This window comes from Strix uralensis, chromosome 4 (assembly GCF_047716275.1).
Source record: "Strix uralensis isolate ZFMK-TIS-50842 chromosome 4, bStrUra1, whole genome shotgun sequence".
NCBI classification, from domain to species: Eukaryota; Metazoa; Chordata; class Aves; order Strigiformes; family Strigidae; genus Strix; species Strix uralensis.
The window spans coordinates 45072469-45099733 of NC_133975.1; the positions used below are offsets into that span (position 1 = coordinate 45072469).

General features: G+C 36.9%; 1 long non-coding RNA gene across 1 annotated transcript; it reads left to right on the forward strand.

Moving 5' to 3' along the window:
* On the forward strand, positions 1–27243 carry LOC141942131 (uncharacterized). Its single transcript, XR_012628536.1, has 2 exons — positions 1–181; positions 27095–27243. It is a non-coding gene; the product is annotated as an uncharacterized LOC141942131 (long non-coding RNA).
* The last annotated feature ends 22 nt before the right edge of the window (positions 27244–27265 follow it).

Sequence of the window (27265 nt, forward strand, 5' to 3'; positions counted from 1 at the left end):
TCACCTGAATTAGAACTTCAGCATAGAAAGCTTCGTGGCATTAAGAAAGTGTACCCATGCAGAGTCCATGGCTCTGCATGTGATAAAAGCTAAATCCATCCTCCACATCTCACACCTGGATCTCAGGGAGTGACAGAAGGGATGTCCTACAAGACCGACAGCATGGCATGCAGGCATGGAGGTAGCCCTTTGACCATTTGCTTCAAGCCTCAGATTATAACAGCTACTGTGACCATGGTAGCTTCAATCATATTGCCTTCATTTTGAATCTTTGCTGCAGGAAGCTGCAATACACTTTAGCCTGCATTGTGTTAATGCAAGTCACATCTTCATAGCATAAAATTTGTTTGTGGATTATTTTCTAACCTAACCTGGTTTTATTTTTTTATTGATTGTGAATGAAACATTTTAATTTGATATAAAGCATGGTAATACATTGGTGAGGCTGTGCCAAATAAAATATTCTACAGGGAGTTAAACCCCAGCAGGTTTAAACCTTTTGTCAGTTTGGTTTTGATAAAAAATAATTATGTACGTCTTCCTTGATTTTTCTGTCACAATGAAGAACTTAGAACTTGAATTTGCTAGCTGGACCCCTTACTCAGCCTGTGTCAAGGACTTTATTTACCACTGTGATTGAAAGCTCTTTCTGCCTTAGGGCTTCAATACATGACAACTTGCTCTTTATCAAAGAAATTGTGTCAATCTTTAAAACTGCTGCTTTCCTTATTTACTTGCAAGGTTTGAATACAAAGTTCCAAGAGGAGAGGAAAAGACACATGAAAGAAAAATTCCGAGGTAATTTAAAACCAAAGGGAGGAAGTATATATTTTTTAGGTCTTTACAATCTTTGCTCTACACTCCTGTTTTGCCTTTCACTTACAATTCTCTGAGTTTCCTTTGGGCTGTGCTGATGTAAATTCTAAGTGCTCTACTTCATGTTCCACTTGTTTCCACCAAAGCAAGGGAATCATTATTGTGCTTCATACGGATGTTGCCTTAAATCCATCAGATATAGGCTACTTATTTAGTGGCACTTGTCACTGGTCTTCTTTCTTAGGAGTCCTTGACTCATTATGAAGTTTCCAGTGAAGCTAAGAGTAATATTTTTGATCATAAGAAATCTCACTTGGTCTGGAACTCCATGCACAGTGGTTGTGCCAGTGGTGTGATTAATGGGCATCTGAATATTCTGTGGTCATAACTGAGGAAAATCAGTTTTTAAGGGTTCTTAATTTGAGGTCTTTGAGAAAGCATTGATTTATGCAATGAGCTTTCATGGATCTTATTCATGGATCCACAGCAAGGATGTGTTGCTGAATCAGGGTAGCTCTCATTTTGAAATAGCTTCAAGACCTGGCAACCTGCAGGGTAGTGTAGATAATATGTCATTTATCTGTAAAAAAGATAGCTTGGCTACAGTAAGTATTCTCAGTCACAAATGCACCGAGGTTTGTGTGAGTTAATTTACTCTATTTTTCAGATTACAAGCACTGCAGAGTAAATTAGCTTCTACGGAGGTCTAATCTGCCATTGACTAGCTGCTTCTGATGCCCAAACTTGTGGTTTAGGTACACTCCTTATAAGTTCTTGACCTTCAAGCTGTGCTTCAGAAACAGCTTAATGGGGATGCAATTGTGGGAGGCTAAAGTGGGTGTTAAGAAGAATTCTTTAAGGAAACAGTTGGGTTTTTTTATTATTACATCTTTTCTGTAGTGTGACTGTCTTATGAAAGATCTGAAATAACGTTGCATGGTTATTGGTTTTGGTTTTGTAGTTTTGAATTGATTTCAACAGATGTCACATCACTCTTGGCCTGGCATTTCAAAAAGTTAGATCAAAACATGAATAAAGCTGAAATCAATTTAGTGAGGACTGACAGTTATGTGGTAGTAACAACATTTTTTCATTTATTGGAGTAACTCTGAAAAGTATATAATGACTTTGATATACATCCAGAAATAGTAACATCAAAGAACATTCTGTGATACACATATGAATCATATGTATGATGGTATAGTCCTTGTTGTGAAAATACATTAACAAAAAGAATGAAGTGCAGAAGGCAGCTGCGGAAGTGGTACAGCTGTTTTGCCCTTTGCCAGATAATGATGTATGGAAACTTAAGAGACTGATCTGAAGACAAATATTTGAAGATAGAGGCTAGTAAAACTTTTTAAAGTCCGTTTTTAAGCTTGTCCCCTTCCCTTAGGCATGTGCTGTCAAATCCTAAACCTACTGAGAACTATATTATACTAACAACAAATCCCTGTGATTTTCTTTCCTCTTTGCAGTCTTTCCCTAAAACAGAGACTGAATATTATTCTGTTGAAGAAAGAAGGCATCCGTGTTACTAGATACAGTCCTATAAAAGCTTAGTGTACCTTTAAAGTAGTATCAAATTAGGCTCCGTATCTTGATGTTGATATCATGATACAAAACATCCTTTCATTGTCAGAAAGATATCAGAGAGCTGCAGAATTATCTGTAACCTGAGTCTGCTCATGCAGGTGTGTTCACATGTTTCCTTATTTCTCTGTGTGTCTATATGTGCATGTATGCATGTGTACTCATGTACATTCCTCAGGTTTTCATACTGGTGTCAGCTCAAAGCAAATTTTAAGAGCTAACACCTGCTTTCCTAGTTCAACTTAAAAATGGAAATCAATATTGGGTGAAATTCTGAAACATTTTTAGGTTTTCTTATTTTATTCTGTTCTTCTTATAGTCATTATTTGATATTCCCCTGCATTTCCAGAATGCATGCACTGAATCTTCTTCTCAACATTATATATCATTGTTGATTTATTAGAATGAATTCAAGGTTAGTCATTAGCAAACACTAGCCATGCCTTCTTGCTGATACAGTATGCAGTTTTCAGCAGTGGAAGGAAAATCCCGACAGAATTGTCCACTCTTTGAATGTCTCCCATAGTGGAGCAAGAGGGAGAGAGAAATTCTTTGCACAAAAGAAGTAAATCTGCTCTGACAGCTGCCAGTGTAGCAGTGCAGACCACACCGCTTCAAAGCTGCGACGCTCACTCCCATCAGCATCACTATCGGTGCTGCTGGGCTTTCTCTGGTCACTCCACAGGGAGAGGATAAGTACCTGAATTCTCAAATTTTTTCTATTATACATACTTCGTCCTGGCTCAGGTGAAGAAATGGTGCAGAGCTGTTATCTGCAGTCCTCTCTTACTCATATAGGCAGGTAAACTTGTAAGGTTTGTCTGTTAGGTAGTGATAAAGACTGTCTCTAGGCAGGCAAATAAGTGACAGGTCCGGGACATAAACACTAATAATTAAAACATTTTTAACAAATTAGATGTCAATAATAATTATATTCAGCTACCCAATCAAAAATGTTATTTTTACTGTGAGATAATTGTGATTTCCATTCTTCCCTTTTCTCTCTTCTGGGAGGAGGAAAAAAAATATTTACTGGAATTCCTTCAGTGATTCTCACAGTCTTCACAGCTGTGTAAGTAAAGCACCTACGATGCAAGCTGCCAAAATTGTGCAGTGAGCTATGTCTACTGGCTCTTTAAGTCCTTGTACTGAAATTATCAAGGGAGAAGTAAAAACCAGCCTAATGTCTCTGAATTGCAAACACTGCAATGATTTCACTTCACATTACATCACTTGCATGCTGTCCATCCACAACCTTCTATTTGCTTATGAAATCTAAGAGACACAGAGCATCTGTCTCTTTCATCAACTAACTCAGCTCTCTTAACATTGCTAGTAGCATGCTAATAGGTAAATATGAAAAAAAAGGAAGAACTGTGACTGAATCTTACCTAGCTGTGTGGCTGAGCATATTCCTGACCTTTGTCAGGCCTAGGCATTTTACAGTATCATTTTTCAGTATTTTCAACTCTATTGTGAATAGACTAGGAATCCCAGGAAACTTGAGATGGATATGGAGGGTCAAAAATAAGGAAGGAAAAGTTCTGATTCAGTTTATTATTACTAAAATATAGAAATGTCTCTTCTGCCTGGTTCTTGAGACCCTTGTGCTATCAGAGATTCAGGTTTGTAAGTCTCCATGTATTAGTCTGCACTGTATCCACCCCTGGGTCAAGGAGCAGTACAACCTGGTTTTGCATGTTTTGCATGTAGGCTTGAGTATTGCTTCATTCTGTTCCTCCCATCCTTTCAGTTCTAGTGTTAGCACTGGGAATACCTTCTGTCTCTATACCCACTAAATCAATATATGTCTGTATATCCAAGAGGTTGACAGGAAATTGTAACTACACTTGACAGAGCCTGCCTGTGTTCCACTGCTCAGAGATGTTAGGTGGAATATGCACGATAGTTATTTTTTTTTGCTTGAGATTAATGACTCAGAAATCAGTCATCACATGTAATGTATTACAAATAAAAATATATTTTCCAGTATCACAAGATAATAATCCATGTTTTCTAGATAATTAACATAGAAAAATATTTATAAGGGAAAAAGAGAGTGATTTCCTGTATAAAAAACAAATGTCTAAGGCAAAGCTTTTTCTTAGCTTTTTCCACTGGGTACAGTACTGTTTGTTTCAGTATAAAACTGCCATGTGCTTCAGATTGCCTGTATTGTAGTGTAAATGTATTTTGAATCAGGGTTAATACATCATATTCAGTTCAGAATTGTGCTGTTTGTAAGAGCAAAGTGACCTGTCTGTGCAAGGATATTACCTGCTTGTAACACACCTGGGATTCTTTTAGGGCTTACAAAACATTTCATGTTTTTGAATTTATTCTTTCAAGAAAGCTAGCACTTCTCTGCACTTTGCATGCTCAGAACGTGCAAAAAAGATATTTAACATTTGACATGTAATGCAAATAACGTTTATTGTTGGTAGATGTCACAATAGCGTGGTACTAAGTACAATGGGAATAGAAAAATGTAGCTTGGTGCTTCCTTTTTTTGCCTTGGGATTCAGGAGATGTAGGTAAGTTGGTGGATTTTTTTTCTTTTTTTTTCTATTTCATACATTATCCATGTGCCTCAGCACTACTTTTGAATCTAGGGTTTGTTTTAACACCACCAGGATAAATGCAAGTGTTCATGATAAGTTGCCTGGGCTTTGCGCTTAAGCTTTTCATCTATAAAATGAAGATTTGAATACTGGCTCGCCTTGTAGGTATTGTGAGGACAAATTCTCTAGCCTTTGTGAGGTAGAAGTACATGGATAACTTCAGTTTTCAGTTGTAAAGCAATTTTTCAGGATATGTATATTGAAAACCTGTGTGCCTTAAAATGTTTTCTATGGGAAAAAATCAATGCTTAAGAGCACAGTGATAATCTTCATCTACATCACCTTTTTACTCAAATCCAAAGGATTCTGCAGTTACAAAGTGTAGCATCATTATTCATCTTCACTGGATCACATGCTGTGATTAAAACATAGACCTGGGACAATACATACAAAATGAGATTGCAGGCTGTATGACTAAACTCAATAACAGAGATGGGCTAGATCTGAATAGACTCCGTTTGTCTGTAATCAGTAACAACTCACTGTCATTTATTAAACATAGTTATCTATGCTACATCTTGCTCTTTCTTGTGAATACAAAGCTGCAACTGATTGTTTTAGGTTTAGCAAATATGTCATGCAAAACTCCCCACAAGAGAGTATACTAAGTGTATTTGAAGTCTGTTTCCAGCTGTATATTTTGATTACTATGGACTTTGAATCAAAAGCCTCTCCTGGTTAGTGGCTGAGGCAGGTTCAGCATGGAGAGTGGACTGTGTCCCACACTACAGCCTTTGCCCCATCACATGTTCAATTCCTATGAATATATCCAGCAAAATAAATTCCCTCCTGCTGCCCAGCCTGACAACTCTTTAGATCTTGAACACGTGAAGAGAGAACACCAGTCACATCTCTGAAAACTGTATGCCAAGAGAAACAGCAGTACACCCTATCTTCTGTTTTGAGCTGTAGTTTACCACAATTATTTCAAAATTCAAATTCAGAAAAAAAAGCAAAATATAGGTCTATTCTGTGAGGAAAATAAAATATGATGTAGTTTTCTTTCAAAGCACAGGATAGCATAAGATTCAAATCAAAATTGCATTTTCTTACATGTTGTTTAGAGCTTGTATTTTCACTATTTATGTTCCTTTTTAAGGTAGCAGAATGTTATTGTTCATTAATCCAAATTCTAGTTATGAGTGTAGTACAATTAATCAGTAGCTGGTGATAAAAGTAATTGCATTTTTCTGACTTTCCTAATTTGTTAGAGCAGTTTTGGCAGTTGTTATCATTAGCTGAGCAAGAACTGTGTTCTCAGAAATGATTCACTGGGGTATATTCCAGTTACAGAGATGCAGTTCTGGGTCATCTAAAAGGCATACTAAAATGAAATGAGGGAAGCATGTAAAAGTTACTGCTGAAAAATAAACTTACTGAACCAGTGATAATGTGAAGTTCAGAAGCAGGGTTCTTTTAAAGTCTAACTTCAAACATTACCTTCCCATGGATCAATGACTCACTGTTTTCATGATATAACATATCAAATATTTTCTGTGTATTATTTAGTAAAGAGAATTATTTCACAGGATTATAAACAAAGACATAATTATACTGAATTTAATTTTATAAGACTCAGATACCACTGTACTTTCTGAATTTGTAAACTTTATTGCACAATATAGATACTGAAATTACATAAAACTGATTTTATTAATCTACTAAGGTGTGGAAATCACTTATTTTATTTGTGTAAAAATTTCTGTTAATCATCAGTAATATTTTGCTGAGAATTTGGTGATATATAATAGGTACACATACCAAAACATGGAAAGAGACTCTGCAGCAAAACAATTTAAGAACTTTCCTATCCGAAGATTTCATAATGCTGACAAAACAGGCTTTTTTTTTTTTTTTCCCCCTCTGGATCCTCATTCAAAATAAGTTGAATATTTCAGAGCTACAATTACTTGATAACTTTTTGAGTTAGATTTTAAAGGGCACAAGACTCTAGAAATCTTTCCTTTCAAGAATATGGTGGCAGAAAGGCTTAAAAATTCCTGCAAAATAAATCCTAAACTTGTGTAAAGAATTCTGAATGTTTGATTACAGAAGAAGCAGACTTGTAGGAGAACAACAGATAAATTTGCAATTCTTTCACTTTGCCGTCTATTTTAATAACTGTAACTTGTTGCTAACTGCCTTTGTGTGGCAACATCTTCATTCTGCGGTTCCAGAAGAAAATCATTCCCTGCAATTGAATGGCATCTTAAAACACCTTGCAAGCTCCCAGCTTCACATGAAACTCTATGCAAAAGATCGTGCATCAAGCAGTTACATAAGATTTTAACCTTTGTCTCTTGCTCATGACTTCTGAAGAAACTGTAATAATTTATTCCAAGTTTACCATGCCGTTCAGCAGAGTCCAGGATGTCTGACAAATTCCCTTTCTGCATCTTGCATGGATATATTCTGAATAGATGTTAAAATAAGATTAGTAGTTTAATTATTGCAATCCAGAAATGCTGATTACCGTACTTCCTTTTTCTATAGAATTGTCTGCAATTTTCGTAAGTTCTTTTGAAGTGCCTGAATATAGTGTAATATTCGTGTAGTAAGGCAACTTTTCTTGCTACTTCTGTAGTATCAAAGAGAAGTTCTTTATTTGGAGCACTGAAAAACTGATGTTCATGTTAGGGAAGAAGATATTTTCTTCCATGAAGTTTGATTTCAATCTCTGTGTCCTGAAGCAAGCATCTAGGATCTTGAGATGGTTCCCAAAGTCTCACTCAACCTCCTGTTGAGGAAGCAAATATCAACTTCCAAAGCAATGCAGTTTGTACATAGAAACTTGCAAGGAAAATCGTGAATGGGGTATTACAAAGATTGAAAAGTAGTAGTGCAAGAATAGAATCTGGAGGACTGTAGCTTTGAGCACTTACGTGAATGCTTTTATTCCAAAATATACAGTGCAAGTTTCTGCTGCAGTTTGTGGATCAGTGTAGCTTGCAGATCTACAGTAGCTTGCTCGAAAACCGCACCAGAAGAAACATTCTAGAATGTGAATGTTTTGAAGTAACACTTGAATATATAGATGAATATACATTTTGAAGTCTTTAGTTCCTAGGTCTTAATTGTGACATGAATACTTGATAAAAATAAGACTCTTGTCATAGTATCCTTTCTTGTTTCAGATCCTAAATGTTTCTAGACAAAGGATATTAAATCTATCAACATTTAGTGTTTTCATGTGTGCAAGCCCTTTATGCATTTATTGCATTGAAAAGGCGTGGAAAATAGAGACTTATATGAAGATACCTCACATTAGGATGATTCCACATGTTCTGATGCAATTGCCATAGGCTTGTCTTTGACAGAACTTTTTAACTAATACTTTGTGTTGTTTTGTTGTTGTGGCTATCACATTCATATTTACTCAAAGTATTTTTTTCTCCCCTTGATTTACACTTAATAACTGAGTTTACAGGTTTTGTAACTTGACTTTTATGTGGGCAATAACATCTGGCCATATTTTTTACCACTGTTGGCAGCGTCTAGGAATTTTGGAAGAAAAGTATTGTGTATGCATTTCTGTCTAATTTATATTTCTTGTACATAGATTCCCTTTCACTTTAGAGGGAGGAATACTCTTCTAAAGCCTCAGGGCATCCTTGGCCCTGCCGTACTCTTTGACTTTAAAGTCTTAAAAAAAATGTTACTGAACAAACTACAATTCATCCAAATGGATGAAATACAAATGATAGCTCCTACCAAAGATGCAGGATTTATAATAAATAGACAATACATTTTAGGCAGTAGTAATAAGGCTATATAACTCAGTAAGTATAGTAACAGGCCAATGTTTGTTATGAAGAAAGTTCGAGAGTGCAGTTCTTGGTACTAGTAAGAGTAAGCTGTTCTTTTATGGCCCAATGCAAGAAGAAAATCAAACATTTACATTCTCTTATTTTTTTGCATGACAAATACCTGGTGTCCTAAAGGTACTCTTGAAAACAGCTGCCAGAATGCCATGTAATAAAAAACCTCAAGTTTACTCAAACTAGCAAAGCAAGCCATCACAGTAAGAAAGAATACTTGTAGGGAACAGACAAAAGGAGACAAATTTCAAAACAACCTATATGAAAGGTTCATACTAAGAGTATGCTAAAAGTACTGGAAAAACATACTTGTGTTCCCTGGATCTTGTAGAACTGATCAAGACAACTCTGAAGGATCCTAAAAATGAATGAGATTTATTTCTCCGGTGTAATGGATGAGATGGAAACAAAGGAGGGAGGAGAGGCTCACAAGCCTGGAAGCATTTCTTCTTGGCAGGAGTCAGGGGGTCTGGGAGCCAGCAGTCAGGCAGAGGGCTTTTCCCTTAAAGGCCCTGGTGATAAGTGTGTCTTGGGAATTCAGAGCATAGCATTTTCTCTGTTCTTCCAGATAAGAAGCTCTTCTGTAAGAGTTTTTATCTCCAGTGTATTTCCTATGTGGGAGATGTGAACTGAACGTCTGTACAAGAAGTAAATACAGTAGATATCCACATGCACTGAATTCACAAGACAAACTGGAATAAACTTTTAAAGAAATCTAAGACAGTCTGTGGACATTTTTGTAGCTGGTTTGTTAACAAAGGCTTTTAGAACTTAGTACAACTGTTTTGATTTTGTTTGCGTTTGCTGTTTGGCACCAACATGTGTCTTATGACAACCAGTTAACTAAATTTTTTTCTTGCACAGATGTAACATATTTCAATCCTCGTTTTCAGTTTTCACTGGCTCCTTTTTAAAGGATGATCTAGTCCTGTGCTGATTCAGTTATCTGAACACACCTGGATCATGATGGATAAATGAGTTTGCTTTCATTTGTTAATCAAGTCTTTCTCAACCCCTCTTTGGTAGGAAAATCATAGACAGAACTCAAAGCAACAAACTATGGCAACTGTCATTGTAGTAACAAAACCAGAAGAAAAATTTCGCAGTTGAAGGCAGAGGTGTGCAACACCAAAACCTTCTAGAAATTCACAGTAAAACCTCAGTGAAAAACTTGGCCCTTCAGTCTGCTGAAAAGTGGGTTTATACTTTGCTTGAAAGCCTTCCAGAAGAAATTTAAAAATTTATCTTTATTTATTTGGACATTAATGGTCCTAAGACACTGACTTAAGTATCTTTTCTCTTAGATTCTCAAAGTTCATACAGATTACAGATGAGGAAGTGCATTTCCTTGATGTGTAGAGTTACGGTAAGGGAAATACATAAATGATACATTGCATGGTTAGTGTTTTTGAAACATTTTCTCTGTTTCTTTTTAGAAAAGACCTATTATTTTTAATGTCTTTGGGTTTTCAGCACTCTTTTAGGTTAACATTCTTTAGAACAACCACAGTTAGACTGTTGGCTGTAAGATCCCATGTAGCATAGATGAACAGTTTTCAGCTATTGCTTAGGTAATTTTTTTTTTTTACTTGCCAAATGCTCCTACTTTCATTTTAGTTAGTTTTTGGCAGACAGATTTGATCAGCTATCAAGCTACCATCATCACTTTTGGCAGTAATCAAAGGTTTGCTGGTGCCTTAGTACCAATGATCCTTGTATTTTAGAATTTACTGGATGGCAGCTGTCCTAAAGGATGTTCCAGAAACCTGCAAGTGAATTATTTTGATTTACTGTCTTGGCCCAGTGCAGATGATGCTTACTGTGTGAGAACTGACAGATGTGTACGAGAAGGCATAACTGAGCTTGCCAGACAGTTTAGAGCTTTCTCCTGGGTAGAGATACAACATGCCCATTTTTGCCACCCAGACTAGAAACCAGGCAGATAGCTAATGCCCTTAGTGACAGTGCATGTATGACACAAGTGTGCTTCATTTGGACAAACCTATTGCTGACCCCAACAACAATAGTGAATTTTTAGTATCAGTTTTCATCCTGGGTTAAATGGAATCATCAGAGATTTTGCAGTAGGATGGATTTACTAGAATTTTTTTGGTTGTTTTTAATTTCAGATGGGGAAAACTTTCCAACTCAAAGAGGAGATAAACATCTTTCTGTGAGAATGCCAAGAAAAAAAGACTATTTCCAGAATCTGATGTTATCAAGTTAGTTTCCAGATTGTCCGGCACTCTTGGGCTAAATGGTTTCTCATACTATGAGCAATTTAACCTTGCAGTCCCTTCTGGCAAAGTGCTTACAAGTAGTTAACATTTAAGTACATGCTCTCCAGCATATGTAAAAACTTCCAAAGCTGGTGAGCCAGTGGGGACAATCCAAGAGCCTCTTCCTTGTGTGCAAATGGCTAGTAGCACTGTGAACTGCATCACTACAAAAAATTATTTTGGCTGCACGAGCCAATTAATAACCATCTTGTTAGACAGCATTTTTGCTCCTACTTCTATGATGGCTAATCTTACACAGTTTGTATCAGGTGCTTAGATATCAGTCTACATAGTTTGGGCAGAGGTGAGGGAAGGGTATTAGCAGTAGTGTTTCCTTAGATCTGCACTATTATTTGGGACAAATCTATCTGGAAATATGTTCAGCTTTGGCAGATGGAAACTGAAGCATTCACAATTCTGATGAAGATACTTATTGTGGGAATTTCATCTAGGATCAAATGTTCAAAAACAGTATGGGGAAAATTGAGGAATCCTAGGCAATCACTAGGTCAAAAAGCTGCTATGATTTTGGGAATGGGGAGAAATTTTTTTACTTATTACTAGGAGATGTAAAATTTATAACCAAATACCCACAAATACACACAGTCATGGGTGCTAGCACTGTAATTTAATATTGCAGTCACTTAAGTTTAAGTCTGGAGTTCATAATCAGAAATAAACACTATTGAGTTATATGCAGATTCCTATAAAGCAAGCCATTTATGCAAATATATGTTCTATTACATCTTTAAGAGCTACCATGGTAGACAAGCTATACCTCCCAACATTCTCTACTTCTCGAATTCTTCATACAGTAAAAAGGTTTTCCCTACTTCTCAAAAGAATACAAAACTCAAATACCTGGAATGTTCCAAGACAAGTGAAATGCAGAAACAGCACAGTTATTTGGTATAAATTTGCTGTGTTACTACTTTAAAATTAAGTAAGATTCGTGCAGGAGTGACTTAGGTTATATTACCCAAGCATTATTACATTTGCTGCTAAATTCAGGGAGAGAGGGAGAGAAACCTTGCAAAACCGCAGCATAGAATTTATAAGCAAATGTGTGTGTGTGTCCATGTGTGCACATATGTGTGGGTATATATGTGTGTGTGTATATATATGTATAAAATCCACAATTCTTTTGAGATCAGATAGAATAGCGGCCTCAGGAAAGTTTAATTTGGTTTTGCATGTAACATTTTTTTTAAATCTTCTATGCTACTAGAAAGCAGTAATAAAAGTGCTTGAAAATCAAAGTAATCACTGAGCTAGTTGTAAACAGCTCTACTGACAACATAATTTAAAGATATCTCACTTGATTTAAGGATTAAACTCAAGAGTTGATTTACATTCTAGCCCATAGTGGTTCATGAGACATGAAATAAAGTACAAGGGCCAAAAGTCTTTAGAGAATTTAACAGATGTGTCAACTGGTGAAACTCTGAAGTGATTAGAGGAAGGAAATAATCTATATCCACAGGTCATAAGGTCATAGTAGTGCTCTTCTTCCTCTTGGCTATATCAGAGTCACCTAATATGACTACTGTCACTGTTCCGGCCTGCAAAATTTCTGTCAACAGGTGTTAAGAGAACCTGTGGAAAGCTTCATAAACAGCCTCTATTCAACCAGCTGCAATGTGAATTGGGTTACAGACTTTTTCTTCTCATAAAGATGAATGATGGTGGCTATAAAAACCTGGCAACTTTATGTCAGTTAGACTGCTACATTTAACAGATACAGCATTTGCCTTCTTTTGCCCTGGATAACAGCTTTCAACAACTGGGTTTTCCAGTTGTGTATTGGGGAAGGGTTAGTTAAAGATGGTTTCTGTTTCCCAAGATGGTCTGTACCATCAGATCACAGAAACCCAACTGTTGGCATTGATGATCATTCTGTTTTTCTGGGAAAAACAAGCTCTGAAAAAATGTCAACAATGATGCGTATCTTGAATAAGTTGGCTGTATGAGTATATGCACCTATGCACCTATTTCTCTCAAGAACATCTTGTGAGAAACAGATTTTCTGTCATCTGTGGTTACTCAGTAAAATTGTTGTGTAAAGTTGGTTACAGATTACTCCAAAGTAAATGATACAAAGGCTGCAGAATCCAATCAGTAAATGTCAAAACCTAACGATCAGTTTGAAATGAGCTAAACAAAGTTAATTACCAACCTCATTAATTCAGGTGATTTTAGGAGGATCATCTCCATGGCAATGCAGTTTGTGAATGAATAATTAATATGATAAATAGGTTTGGTGGAAATACAACATTTTGACTACTTTGTATTGGCTACTGTGTTAGTGGTTGATGCCACTTTATGGTTTCAAATTGATCTGTGGACTAACAGTCAAGCGATTAATAATTCTGTGTTAGGTATGTGTCACTTTTAGTTCATTCAATAAAAACAGATGAGCAGAAATTTCGAGGGAAAAGAAGGTAGTACAAAATTCTTTTGCCATTGTATAGATTGAGTTTTCAAAACACTGGCAACATCATGACAGGGGGAACAGAGATGCATATTGAGGAGTGGTGGGGTTGTGCTTTATATGAAATACTATCTGAATAATTGGCATGTAGTTGATGAATCTGATGTGTTGGTTTAGGATTTTCTAGTTACCTTGATAGCCTGTTTATTCCTTTGGTTACTGCCTGAAATCATCATTCTGTCCATGTCAAAAGCACAGGATGCTAATCTTGGGTGCTTGTGGTTTGGGGATAAAACTTGCTGTACTTTAACAAGAAATCCAGTTTCAATGGTCCATCTGTAGAGATTGGTGGAGTGTCTATCTGTCATTCTGGGACCTTTTGTCTTCCTCCGGAATGACAGCCCATTGTTTATCCTCTCTGCTAGATTAATTCCCAAGGGAAAACCCTGGCACACCCACTCCCACACAATCTGGAGCAAAAGAAGCAGGAAAGAATGGGGACAGAGCAGTAGACCTAAGAGTCTCGTCCCATCACTCGATTATGTTAGCAAAATAAAAAATTTAAAAAAAAAAAATCTTAAATGTGATTCTGTGGCCAAAATGATGCTTCTCCTCCTCCATACCATCTGCAACATCTCAGATTCAGGCTGTTTTGAGTTACAGAAATCTGAATTAACTATCTCAGCTAGTACTTGTTTTGAGCCATTTAAATTGTGACAAAATTTCTCACTTTTGCAGACAAAAATGACAAAAAGAAGCACAAAAAGTTGGCTTTCAAGATGTCAGAGAAAGGGAGCAAATACTCTTAGAAATTCAGTTGGTTGAAATAGAGGTAGTAAATTCACTGGAGTAGTGAATGTTTTTGTAGGAATTTTGTAGGATGCTAGTTTGATATAGGGCTCTTTATAATCCTGTGTAAATTGGACTTCTGTGTATAATGGTCTGCAGTAAATAAAGGAAAATGAAGCATCTATAAAATAGGTTTTTTTTACTAAAGTAATATCTTAAAATTTAAGCGCTCTTCATGATACTCATATTGTTTACATGAAAAGGTAACTAGCAAATAGGTAGGTAGAGGCAAAATCTGAATGTCATATGCCATAGCATACACCAGAAAGGTACCAAAGACAAAGCAGAATTCTGATGTATTCCAAATTTCTTTATAAACATGGTAAATCATCCTCAGTTTCCCTGCTAGATGAAACAATATCCTACTAGCCTAAATAGTCACTCTAATAAAAGAGAATAACTTTATTAACATCTGGTTCAGCTGTCAAAACTGTAACCAGTAAATGCTGCAGATCTTTTAACAACTGAGAAAATATTCTGCCTGTTAACTGGAGGATCTGATTCATTTCAGCCTCTGCAAAAGATTGACACTTTTTGATTATGGGCAACATTACAACCTCTTTCTGTGTCTAGAGAACTTTAAACAGTGGCTAAAATATTAGGTTAAGCAGTTGTTGAGGTTTGAGCTCAGCCGGCAGCCAGACACCACATGGCCGGCCGTTCATCTTCCCCCTTCCCTGGTGAAATAGGGGAAGGACAAAAAGAAGAGAATTCATAGGTTGAATAAAAAGAAAGAATTTACTAAATATAAAAAGAGAACAACAGTAACAATAGTGAGTCCAAAAAGAAACAGGTAAAATGCAGCAGTGGCTACCGAGCATGGCGACCGCCCCCACAGCAACACACGACTGGACCAGAACCCAAAAACGGCACATGCCCGAGAGAGCCTGCGCCCACCTGTATACCCTGGGCATGACATCACATAGTATGAAATACTCCAATGAAAGTTAACTCCATGCTGGTCGAAACCAGGACAGCAATTGAACTAAAAACATGTTAATTACCAAATATATGCCGTGTAAAAATATAAAGTGACTTTTTAGAGAAGAGAAGACTAGTTGTAGCTTCAGTTGAACACCTACAGGGTACTCAGTGAAAGTCCTAGCTGGAGATCTTGATCACATTTCTGTTGGCCTTCAATCCTTTCTTCCTGTCACCATCTCTGTTATACTGTGATACAGATCACTGTGCAGTGTTAGGCAGTGTGACATCATGAGAAAGTACTGATTTGCAGCAGTGAAGCACCTACTTCCTCCCAAGTATTTTTACCCTCATTACCAGATTATTCTATTTCTCTCACACTCTCAGTTGCTGTTTGCTCCGTCTAGTTATTGCCCACTTAATACAGGCACAGTTAGCACAGGCCTTGTGACTACAGGTTGTACTCAGATTGGCAGCCACAGGCTTTGGCATCACTAGCCTTGCTTGCTGGTGCATGATTTCAATCTGCAGGAGCTCTCATGGGATTACATAAACTGTGTATTATACACGGAGCTCTTTGGTAAACAAAAGTGCCAATCCAGAGTTTCACTTGTGTTTGGAGATTGAGTTACACTGACACACAATATGGTGATATTGGCTGGCTGGGTAGAAGCAGCCAAGGACAAAACTTGAAAGACTATTTTAACATTCATATCTCCCATCCCACACTCCTTCAGAATGTTGAGTAGAGAGCCGAAGTGTTGGAAAAGTAATCTCTACAGTAGCTGAGGTACAAACCTTTGCATTTAATAAAAATAGTAATTTGTAATTCAACAATCTGACCTGTAGTGAAATAAAGAATTATTTGCATTGGTAAAAATATTTGGTGGTGTACAAGATGTCTATATCACTAAAAAAAATCCATCAAATTGAATTCTTAAGGACAAGATGGCATGATGATATCTGCATAATACATGGTAAGCAAAAATAAACTAAATGCCTGTAGCATCACCAATACAGATATTGTGTAAGAGAAATCTCAGAAATATAACAGTATTAATTTCAATTGAATTAATAATATTAATTAGATAAAAATACATTAATACAGAAATATTTTAATATTAATACATACTAACACAATACTGTATTTATATCCGTAATTATTTTTTATACAAAGATAATACATTAATTACAATTTGTAATACAGGAAAACATCTGAACATGAAACATGCAAAAAAGCTTTTGTTGAATCTAGAAACAGTAAAGAAAACTGGAATGTATTAATCTCATAGTCATGCTATTTTCTGCCTATTATGTTCTCCATAATGGCTGTGAACAGCTCTTATAATATTCCAGAGTCCAGAGGCAAGTCTAAGTAGACTGGATTTCTCCATCATCATTTTCTGGTTCATTAGATTTTTATATGGTGTAGTAGTCAATGAGAAAGCATTGGGAACTCTTCCAGGAGTTATATCCATGCTTCATTAGTTTTAAGGCCATCTTTCAGCCTCATGCTTACTTGTAAAAAAGATCCTTATTCTCTGTGGAGTAATGAAAGAAAAACCCTCTAATCTTTACAAGATTGTATTTTCTTCCAGTAGCATATTCGCTTCTCAAATGAAAGGTACAGAAAATTGTGGCTGCCTGGAATTCTACAGGTCCAACTTGTGACCTTAAATATAATGGGTCTTCATGTAATTGAGAAGTCATTATGATACTATAAAAGACAAACATATCCAGAAACAAGAGTGGCATTATAAAAGTCACTATTCTTGAAATACAGATAATGACATTACAACTTACTGAGAAAACATTCACATTTCAGAAAATGATTGGCTGTGAGCAGTATACACACATTAAAAAGGCAATGGGTGACTCTTCTTCAGTAAGTCACCACCTTCAATGTCACATCCTGTAACTATCTGTTCATAACTAAAAATAGTGTGCAATCAGCTGTCTATGACAAAATGAAATAGCCACCTGCGGTGGCTGATTATATTTTTCAAGCATCTAATAGGGCTTATAATTAAGACAATATACAGGTTTTTTTGTGTCCATTCAGGTTTTGAGGGTTTTTTTAATCAACTGTTTTGCACGGTCATCACTCACTCTATCATTTTTCTCAGTGGCTTTGTGCAATGGAGGCTTACATACAGTGGTAGAGTTTTAAGTCCTTGATAAATGAAAAATGTTGGAATGAAATATAATCACATAATTTCATAGCAACAATTACTTTCAGAAACTGGAAAAGCCATTTTCCTTAAAGTGGGAAAGACGGTGCATTTTCTGGATAGTTGAAAATAAAATTTCATTTGTATTGGTTAATTGTATAATAAAATACAACATGGGTACAAAGAAAAGGTCTTATAAAACTCTGGTAAAACTTTTGGTTTGCTTCATATAAAACTGGTCATGCAAGTTCTAGGAAGATTAATTTAAACTGGAGAAATGCAGAGAAGAACTGCAGGATAATAAGGGAAATGGCAAACTTTTCATGTCAGGGGATACAAATACTTCCAGTAGTTTCTTTTGGCATAATAAAGGTGAAAAAAATGACATGATTAATCTCTGTGTAGTTGACTCCAATTTTCAGGTAATGGAAAAAAAATAGTAACCTGGATTGCACAGGCATGCAAGAAACTGCACTGAATAGAGAAGTAAGTAGCTCCACACAGATCAGCTAAAGTCCAGCAGTATTTATTAGTTCTGGCTCAAAACTTGCTCTGCCAAGCTGGAGTTACCTTCTGGCAATTCCTTTAGGCCCAGGTTGTCCTGCTCACCCTGTATGGGGGCATCTCTGGCCCAAAGTATTAACTAGCTCAGGCTGTGTTCCCAAGAAAGCAGTTGTGTTACTTTCTGTGTCAACCTGGTTTTGGATGCAGAGCAGTCACCTGTGAGTAGCTGGACAGGTCTTAGGATAAACTCTGGGTCTGAGTCTCTCAGGGTCTGAATAAACACTGTTTTTCCTCCCAAGTATTTGATAAGTCCACTACTATTTATTAAAAATCAGTTTGAACAGGAAATAATCATTCTGAGGTCCCCTTTTCCCAGGTATTTTTCATATGCTTTGGTAGAAGAAAACCTGGACTAACAATTCCCTTCATTCTAGGGAAAATTTTGAAGAAAACAGGCAGCAAGTGTGAAGGCTTTTAGCTATTGAGTTCTTCACTGAAATCCAGATGTCAGAGTAAAGACTCTGAACAGCAATTACACCAAGTGCATGCCCAGCATTTTGTTGCCCCTAAAATTCACCTGTCTTATTTTTGCAAGCATTATTGTTTTAAGTGGTTTTATCTCTGTGAAAAATATAATCTTTATATTTTTTTGGATGGTTGGTCAAATTAAAAATGATGCAGTGCTGAAATATTTAAATTAAGGGATTCAGTGTTTTGACACTTGCCTTGCTGTCTATTCTGTCAAATAAGCGAAAGATAATCCCAATGATTAGGCAGATTTTTTCTGTTTGGGTGGCACACTTTTCTCATAGCTAATCATGTCAGAAATATTTCAGGGTGATTTGAGTATAACTGGCAACTGTTATTTCCGTTTTGCTTAATGTATTTGGCTCTGAAACAGTGAAGTAACAATTTCAGAAAGACTCTCTTTTCATTAAGTCAATTATGTGAACATGCAAGTACCCTCATGGATACTAAGAGGTTGTGTATCAAAGTACTGTAAATTCATCTTTGCATCCACACAGTTAAGATAATTCTGGTGGCAGATCAGAATAACTTTGTTCTGATATTTTGCCTTCCAAATACCTGAAAAATTTTCCTCTTTACTTCACTGCATTTCACCTCTGTGACTGAGTTTGACTTGAATAAATATGAAAAACAACACACAAGTCCCCAACTTTTCACAGAAAGAGTTAGCATACAGTATAATAGACTTCTGCTTCTTCTGATATGGGCTTTGTCTCTCACTGCCAGGGTACAGTGTTATAAACCTTATTCATTCGTAGATGTTTTGGCCATTCTGCCAGGGAATATTTTTCTGATGATACCACATTATTGCTCATTTGAACTCCCTTGTGCTCCTACTGATGGCTATGACACACCTACTGAGTGCACTTTAATTGATTCAGGCTCTTTGCATGGGGATTTCCAAACCTCAGAAGCCATGGTATGAGATGGTACTAGTTCCCAGCTCTGAAACTATCCTGAATCTGTATTTTAAAATTATGATACAATTATCACACAAGTAAAATAAGAAAAGAGGCAAGGATTTCGAATTGTGTCTTGAACATATTTTCATTACCAATGTCAGAAAACTTACTAGATTGAGAAGTGTGGAAAGGCATTGAAGACTAAGATTTAAGATGACACAGGTCAGACAATGCCTGTGTCTATAAAAATAGCAGTTGGGTAACACATGCAACTCAAAGGGTAAATTTCTGTGCATCTATTAGGTGCGTAAATGACTTTTCATGAAGATACACTGCATTTCTGCCTCTGGATAAATTCACAGAAGCTTGTGAAAGTTTATATAGCATGTGACTTTGAAAAACTGTTGGTCAAATATGAGCTACCCGAAAATAAATTGGGAAATTATTTTTCCTTGATATAGAGCCAAACCAATAACCCTGCTCAATCAGAGATGATTCTAGGTAAGACCAGTCTCTGCACCATGTCTCAAGAGAGGAAGTTTTGAGTACCATGGTGCAAGGTGAACCTGAATCCATCTGGCTTTCAGGAGACTCAACATAACTTGTGTGTATCAAATTCTAGGAACAATCTGGTTGGGGGCACAGAGAGGAATATGGTGACAGCTAGAAAGCTGTGTCACTGACAGCTCCAGTATAAAGCAAAGAGGCAGCTGTAGCATCTCCAGGACAGGGACAGAAGAAGATCATGAAGGCAAATCCACACCTAGGCTCTGAGTTGTGATCTGCAATCTGCAACACTGCATGTTTATTACCTGAGCGAAGTATTGCTTAAGTGATGAGTGAGCCCTTCCAGAGTACTGGAAGAAACATTGTGCAAAGAATCCCACGAGGCTTTGCACCTCATGAAGGAAATTATGTCCACTTGACCAGAATCCATGGATTACCTGGCACCAGCAACTCCCCTGGTCTCTATAGCTGGAGCCCCGTGTCCTAGATGGCACTAGGAGTAGCTCTAGTTCTGCCCGAGTGTGCACGGGAAGAAACATTTGGCTATGAAGCTAAGCATTTGCCTGAGCCAGAATACATTCAGGTTAGACTGTAGAGTTTCTGTGTTGTTGCATCTGTAGCCTAGACATATGACACTTGCAGGTTGTGTGTGTATGTCAACTCTCATACATGTGTCAGATGCTGTGAATCCCTGTGTTGATGGGTCTTAGAAGTCTGTATGCATACTGGACAGCAAGGGACCTCCTGGGAATCTCCATAATCTATATTCCCAGCTATTGCATACAGCCATGGTATATTCTCCTTTTCATATACTACATTAAGTTTATTCTAAACTAGTTTATTTGTCCTTAGTGAGTTACATGAGTTTCACTTGCTTGTGCTTCTACTACCCTTACAGGCCAATGCTAGAAACTTAATTTCTTCTCCTAATTTCCAGTTTGAAATTACCCATAAGCAATTCATATATGCTCCTTCTCCAGCCTTGTCCTTCAATTTAAATAGCTCTTCTTTTTCTGTTGTGTGACCTACTTGAGTTTCAGTTCACTATCCATACATTCTGTTTGATAGTCATGGTGTCATGTAAAAGAGAGGTAGATGAAACTTTGAGACAGCTCACTTCCTTTTCCATGATACACTTCAGGACAGCATGTATAGTTCTTAGTATTTGTCTTGCTAGGCTAGACAAACTAAACTTTCATCATCCTGGTATCCTTTCCCTATCTGAATTCATCTTTCTAGCCACCACAGGTGTACATTTTATTCCAGTTAAGGTTTCACCAGATCTGTGTCAATAAAGCTTACTTAATTTTGCTGAAAGCACCTGTAAGATTAAATCCAAAGGTGCCATTTAATTTGTCCTTAAACAAACACACATACTCCAGGATTTGCTTCAAGGGAGAGGCAACACTTCATTTCACTTTGACAGGAAGTTTTCTTACTTATTTAGCTGTTTTCTATTGAGCAACTGACAACACTAATAGTTTAGATAGCTGTAATTCTGGCAAATATTTATTTTCTCAATGAGATGGGTTGTATTTGGCAGTCCTATGCATGGTCTGCTGTTGAGTATAGAATGCAGTTTCTTACTTACCTATGCTTGTCAAACAATTAATGATCATTTAACAGAGTGCTTTAAGAAACTATCATAGGTATGAAGCATGTTGTGTAAACCAATGCATTTTCCATTTTATATTATGGGAGTAATTCCAGCTACGTACTGTTTAAATATCCAGCTACGTACTGTTTAAATATCACTATCAGCATCATGCAAAGTAAATATACACCAGACTCAAAACTGGTATCAGAATGAGTTGTGCTATACTGCTTGAGTCCTCAAACCTCAAGATGCTGTCCTTATTACTAAGCTTCCTACAGTGATATTGATGCTCTGGAGCCTCATAACAATGGGGCATTTGCAGTTGTGTTCATGATGCCGGGCCAACTCAAAGCTTCTCATCAGCACAGGCAGAATTCAAGCCTAAGTATCAGCCTCTTCAAATTCTCTGTGTGCAATGGCTTCAGACCAGGCTGAGGTTTTTCTTTGCCTTCTCGCAGCCATTCTCTCCTTTCTATGACAGATTTTAGCCTTCCTTTTTGCCTCAGCTCCCACTTCTCCTGTGTTCATCATTAATGTCAGAAAATAGTAGTATCTCAGAAAGAATAAAAAATATACCCTATATGAGGGGTAACTGACACTCCAGACTGCTTCCCACGCCAAGACAATGCTCCTTCTCTTTTTCAGGACTTCAGACTACTTTTTGAGACTATGCTGGAACATTCCTGGTTGTATTCTCATTCTCTGAGCAGTGTCTTCCTGACGTTTGCAAATACCCTATTTTTCTCCGGTACAGAGTCCTCTTTGGCAAATGACATTTATAGTATTATATGGAGAATGTTATATAGCCTTATAAGCAAAAATTGCCAAATTTGTAACGATTAAAGGCATTCACATTCAACATCCTTGAAGGCTAGGCTCCTCCAAAGTTAATTTTGCTCACATACACTTTCACTTAGAGAGTCAGCATCTGTGTTGAATAAATCATGCAGGTTTTCCTCACCTATTTTCTTCAGAAAATAATTTGACGTAAAATGTAGCTCAAAGTGAATGCAAGGCACCTCTGGTTTTCTCTTTAAATGTTTTATTTTCATATTTTCAAAGAATGTAAGTATGGGTTTTATATTGAAGTAAAAAATTACGAATGTAAATTTGACTACATGCTGCATATAGCACAACAAAGTAATGCTAATTCTCACACGTTGGGAGATTTTGTAGTTTCCCACTACTCTCAAGTTGCAAGTCATTTGCATTACGAATAATGGACTGGAACCACACTAAGCAAGAGTTGCTCAGAGTAGAGGCCCTGCAAAATCCTGTGGAGCGAATGAAATTAATTAGCTCTAGTCACTACTGTGTTCTGCAATATGAAAACATAGTAGAAGAGTGGACTGTAAGGGGGAAGGAATTTTTTCTTCACAGGGAGAGCATCATCCTCCTTTGACCACAGATGACACTTTCTGTATTGATGAAGTTTAATTCAGATCTTTGGGTAGTGGAAGTTTTTCTTCAATTTAACGTAAGACATTTTAAATCACTTCCCAGAAAACAAACATAGTATGGTAATTACATAGATGAGTGAAAAGGCATTTCTGTTTCTGTAATTGAATCAATATAGTCTTTATTAATTTCCATGCCTCCTATCTGTTTTCTTTTTAAAGCTCCAAAAGAGAGGATCATATTTTTCAAAATGTGGCCTTGAGTTATGCATATTTTAATTTACAAATACACTATCTGAAGTTGTTTCCTGTGGTTTCATCTCTTTGTGCAAATATGCTGAAAGCAAGAAGGAGTTTGCTCCTGTAGATTTTATTGTTTATGTTTATGAAATAATGTGACAAAAAGCTTTGAACAAACAAAAGTGCAAATATTTTTTGGGAAGAATGTTGTTCACATGCAATTACATGCCAGTTTCTTTTGAAAAGATGTCTTTAATGACGGTGTTCATTCTCAGCATCATTTCTGAACATGTTTAATGGATAATCTGTGTTCTGCTTGAAAAATATAGAAAAGTGGCCAGTTAGAGTAGAATATTATCAGTTTTTTTCTTGGGTTTCTTCACTAGAAGAGAAATAGCATAATATCCATGTTTAATGAATGATTGATCTAATTTTTTTCAAAATAAGAATTTCATGTCGAGCATTTACAGACTAATATAAACTCCTGACCATTTTAATCAACGCATGGCATGACCATTTGGAATCCAAGGTGATTTCTTGTTTCAGATTTGCTGCCCCACTTTTCAAATCCACAGTTTGTGATTATTCTGGATTATTCAGGCACATCAAGATAGCATTTGGCCAAGTGAGCAATGTGTGCAGCATGTAAGGTGTCTCTTAGACAGAGTAAGTATGGCTCTGTTTTCTGGAGCTCCCCTGGGTGAACTTTAATGGGTCTGCTGTGAGGGAGGGACTGCTAGGTTATCTGAACCACTGTGTCCCATTCCATACAGTGGGACTGATGACATCTCCCATCACCCAAACCTCCTTTCTTCAAGGTTTATGGCTTCAGTTATTCAGAGACTTTGATACAAAATGCAAAGCATTAGGAAAATTGGTTATGCCTAGTCTAAGGACAGTTTCATTAGCCCACCCTTTCGAAAAAGCAGTCTATGCATTAAAAAAAAAAAAAAAAAAAAAACCAAATCAGCATCTGGATAGTTTCCAAAAGGATCCTTTCTTGTAAATGAAGTAATCCGCTTGACAAATAATGGTTAGTATAACCAGAAATTAAATGAGTTTACGATTCAGGAAACAGATTCACCAGCTCAGACACTCCACAGCCTGAAAATACCCTTGATAATTTTGTAATGAAGGACTTGTTAAGAATTTGGTGTTTCTTTTTACTATTAGTGCTTATGTTGTTATACTGTAGTATCTCAATGCTGGTTTTGACAAAATGTAGGTGGTGCAAATTAATAACAATATCATAGGTTAATAACAATTTAGTTAGAAAGTAGAGAAATAAATTAACATCAACAATAGGATAGCTAACATTAACTGTTCAAAATAAAATTGTTCAGTTTGGGCTGGAATCAGGTTTTGACCTGCTCTTATATTTTTTAAAATCAACTGTTTTCCCTTCACCAGTTTTGCATGAAAGAAAAAAGATATTCTGTGATGAAACATAAAACATCTTCCATATTATTAATAGAATTTATAGTACATTAAAGGGAAGATGTTCTAATGAAAATCATCTACTTCCTTTGAAGCCAGTGTTCAAACTGATGCTGGAAATGGATGGCAATAAACAGTGAAAACTTATCACTTTATCACTTTATTCATGAAAGAATTAATTTATCTAAGCAATTAGTCATTTCAGGGGGCAGCTCTAACTCATATTTCTTAAGATAATTTTATTTGAATATAAATTGGTTGAAGGGAGATAAGAGTTTTTCCTCCACATTATTATATCCCTCATACATAGGCAATATATGGAACAAACACAGGAATTTGTTTTTTTCTTATTTTCTTTCTGAGCAGACTTGGGAATTGGCCCAGGGTTTTTGACATCAAAATGCCCATTTCCTGTTGCAGATGCATTGAAAACTGTTGTGGGTTGACCCCAGCCAACAGCTAAGCACCCACACAGCCACTCACTCACTCCCCCCACACCAGCAGAAGTTGGGGAGAAAAGAGGAAGACCAGAAGCAAGAAAACTCGTGGGTCAAAATACAGTCAGTTTAGTAAGTGAAGGAAAGAGAAAAAATACAAGTGATGCAAAGGCAATCACTCAACACCTCCCCCAAGCAGACTGATGCCCAGCCACTCTCTGAGCAATGGACACTTTGGGAGCCAAGCCCCTGTACCCCCTTCTTCCTCTACCCCAGTTTTGATTGCTGAACATGACATTATATAGCATGGAATATCCCTTTGGCCAGTACAAGTCAGCTGTCCCAGCTGTGTCCTCTCCCAGCTCCTTACTCACCCCCAGCCAGATATGAAGTGCTCACCCCCACATATGAAGTGCTGTATATTGCTTGTATGGTAAGAGATCAGCTGTACATTTTTCAAATGAAACATGTGAAGTTAACTGGCACTTCTGACAATCTTTTTTCCTTATCATGCACCTCATAGAATAGAGGAACGTAAGTGTGCTAGTAGCAAAGTTCAGGCAAAAAGTACACAGAAAAATGTAAGCAACGAAGTCTGGAACTGCAAATCAAAACTCTTCTCTCTTTCTTGCGCTACTTAAACTCTGACTCTATAAACGCCTGCCTCTTTTACTTTTAAGGACATAGGCTATCAAGAATATCACCCCACTCAAAACAGTTTGCCTTACCTCCAGCAAAGATCCAGACATTGGGTGACCCTCTTGCCTGAGTGTTGATACTGGTCACCCTTTCCAACAGAAACAGTATGAGTGAGGAATTTGTCTAAGTGGGAGGGAGGGCCTGGAGTTCAAGCCTTGTCCCCAGCTAACAATTCAAACTCACTTTCTGACACAGAGGCCACTTTGGGCTGAAACACTTCCTAGCGCTGGATTTGAAGTACAGCAATTCTATAGTCTCTTGATGAGGAAGAATGAAATCCCAGGTTTTGACTTCTGCTTCTAGTGCTGCTTTATATATCAGAGACATAGATAAAATGTACGCTTGGGCCTGGCACCAGGATTGTGTGGACTATAGCAGTTTGGTAATCAGATAACTCACATCAGCACCTGTTTTACTTCTAAATCTCTGCTCTTTTGTTTTAAAAACAATCGTATTATAGATCTATTGGGGTTTATTTTTAAGTTTTCTGTCCACGACTTACTTTCATTATAGGTCCATTTTAAATCAACAATAAAAATCAGCTGACAAGAAATGCAGGCGTTTCTTGTGAAGAGTCCATGTTCTGTCCAGGCTGCATAGCAGGCATCCTAGTCCTGTTTGGATTTAAACCACAGATCTCATATAGTAGAGTTCCTCTTCAGGTGACTTTTAAAGACAAGTCTAAACTGTGTCCTCAGGTACTTATTTAGAGCATGTAAATGTACAGCAAAAAAAGCATGCAGGCTTCATCTTTGCCTGTGTAGCTTAAGTTCTCCCTCTGCTCAGTATCCAAACAAGTTCTCATCTTCTTGGGCTATTACATGCTACATGTTGTTAAGCATGGAAATGTATTCTTGTCAGCCATTACTAGACATATGTTGCACAGTTTTACTTTTGTGTCTTGATAGAAAATGAGGTTGACTAAAAGTACACTAGTGCATACATAATTCTTGTTTTCTGTTATATCTGCAGTGTTTGGATTTTGTTAAGAGTTTTCTGCAGAAAGATTACTGTGATATATTATCCAAGGTAACTACGGATTTGAGAAAATGCTTTAACATTGGAATTTGGTTTATCTGAAAAGTTCCCACACAGTTTACCACAGGTTTTTTTAATGACTGTAGAAACCTCCCACTCTTTATAAAATGTTTGTTACATTAATTAGGGGGTCTGTTACACAACTAATTTCCCCCATAAAAGCTGCTAGGAGACGATGAGCATGAAAGTGGTATAATGTGAAGAAGCACACTCATATCTCAAATTAGAATCAGGGGCTGTTAGTTACTTAAAATAAAGGTAATTTTTGGTGCTTTGTAGATTTATATATGTTGTCTTCTCACCTTTCAGGTCCATCCATTGTTGGGGAAGAAATACGAGACTTCCGTGATATGACTACTTCACCCCTTCTCTATTACCGTGTGAAGTGCCTATTGAAAGTGCTAATATTGTCAGCCATAGTGGCCACCAAAACAAAATAAATGCTTCTCAGAACATGAGACTTTCTGAAAATCAGTATCT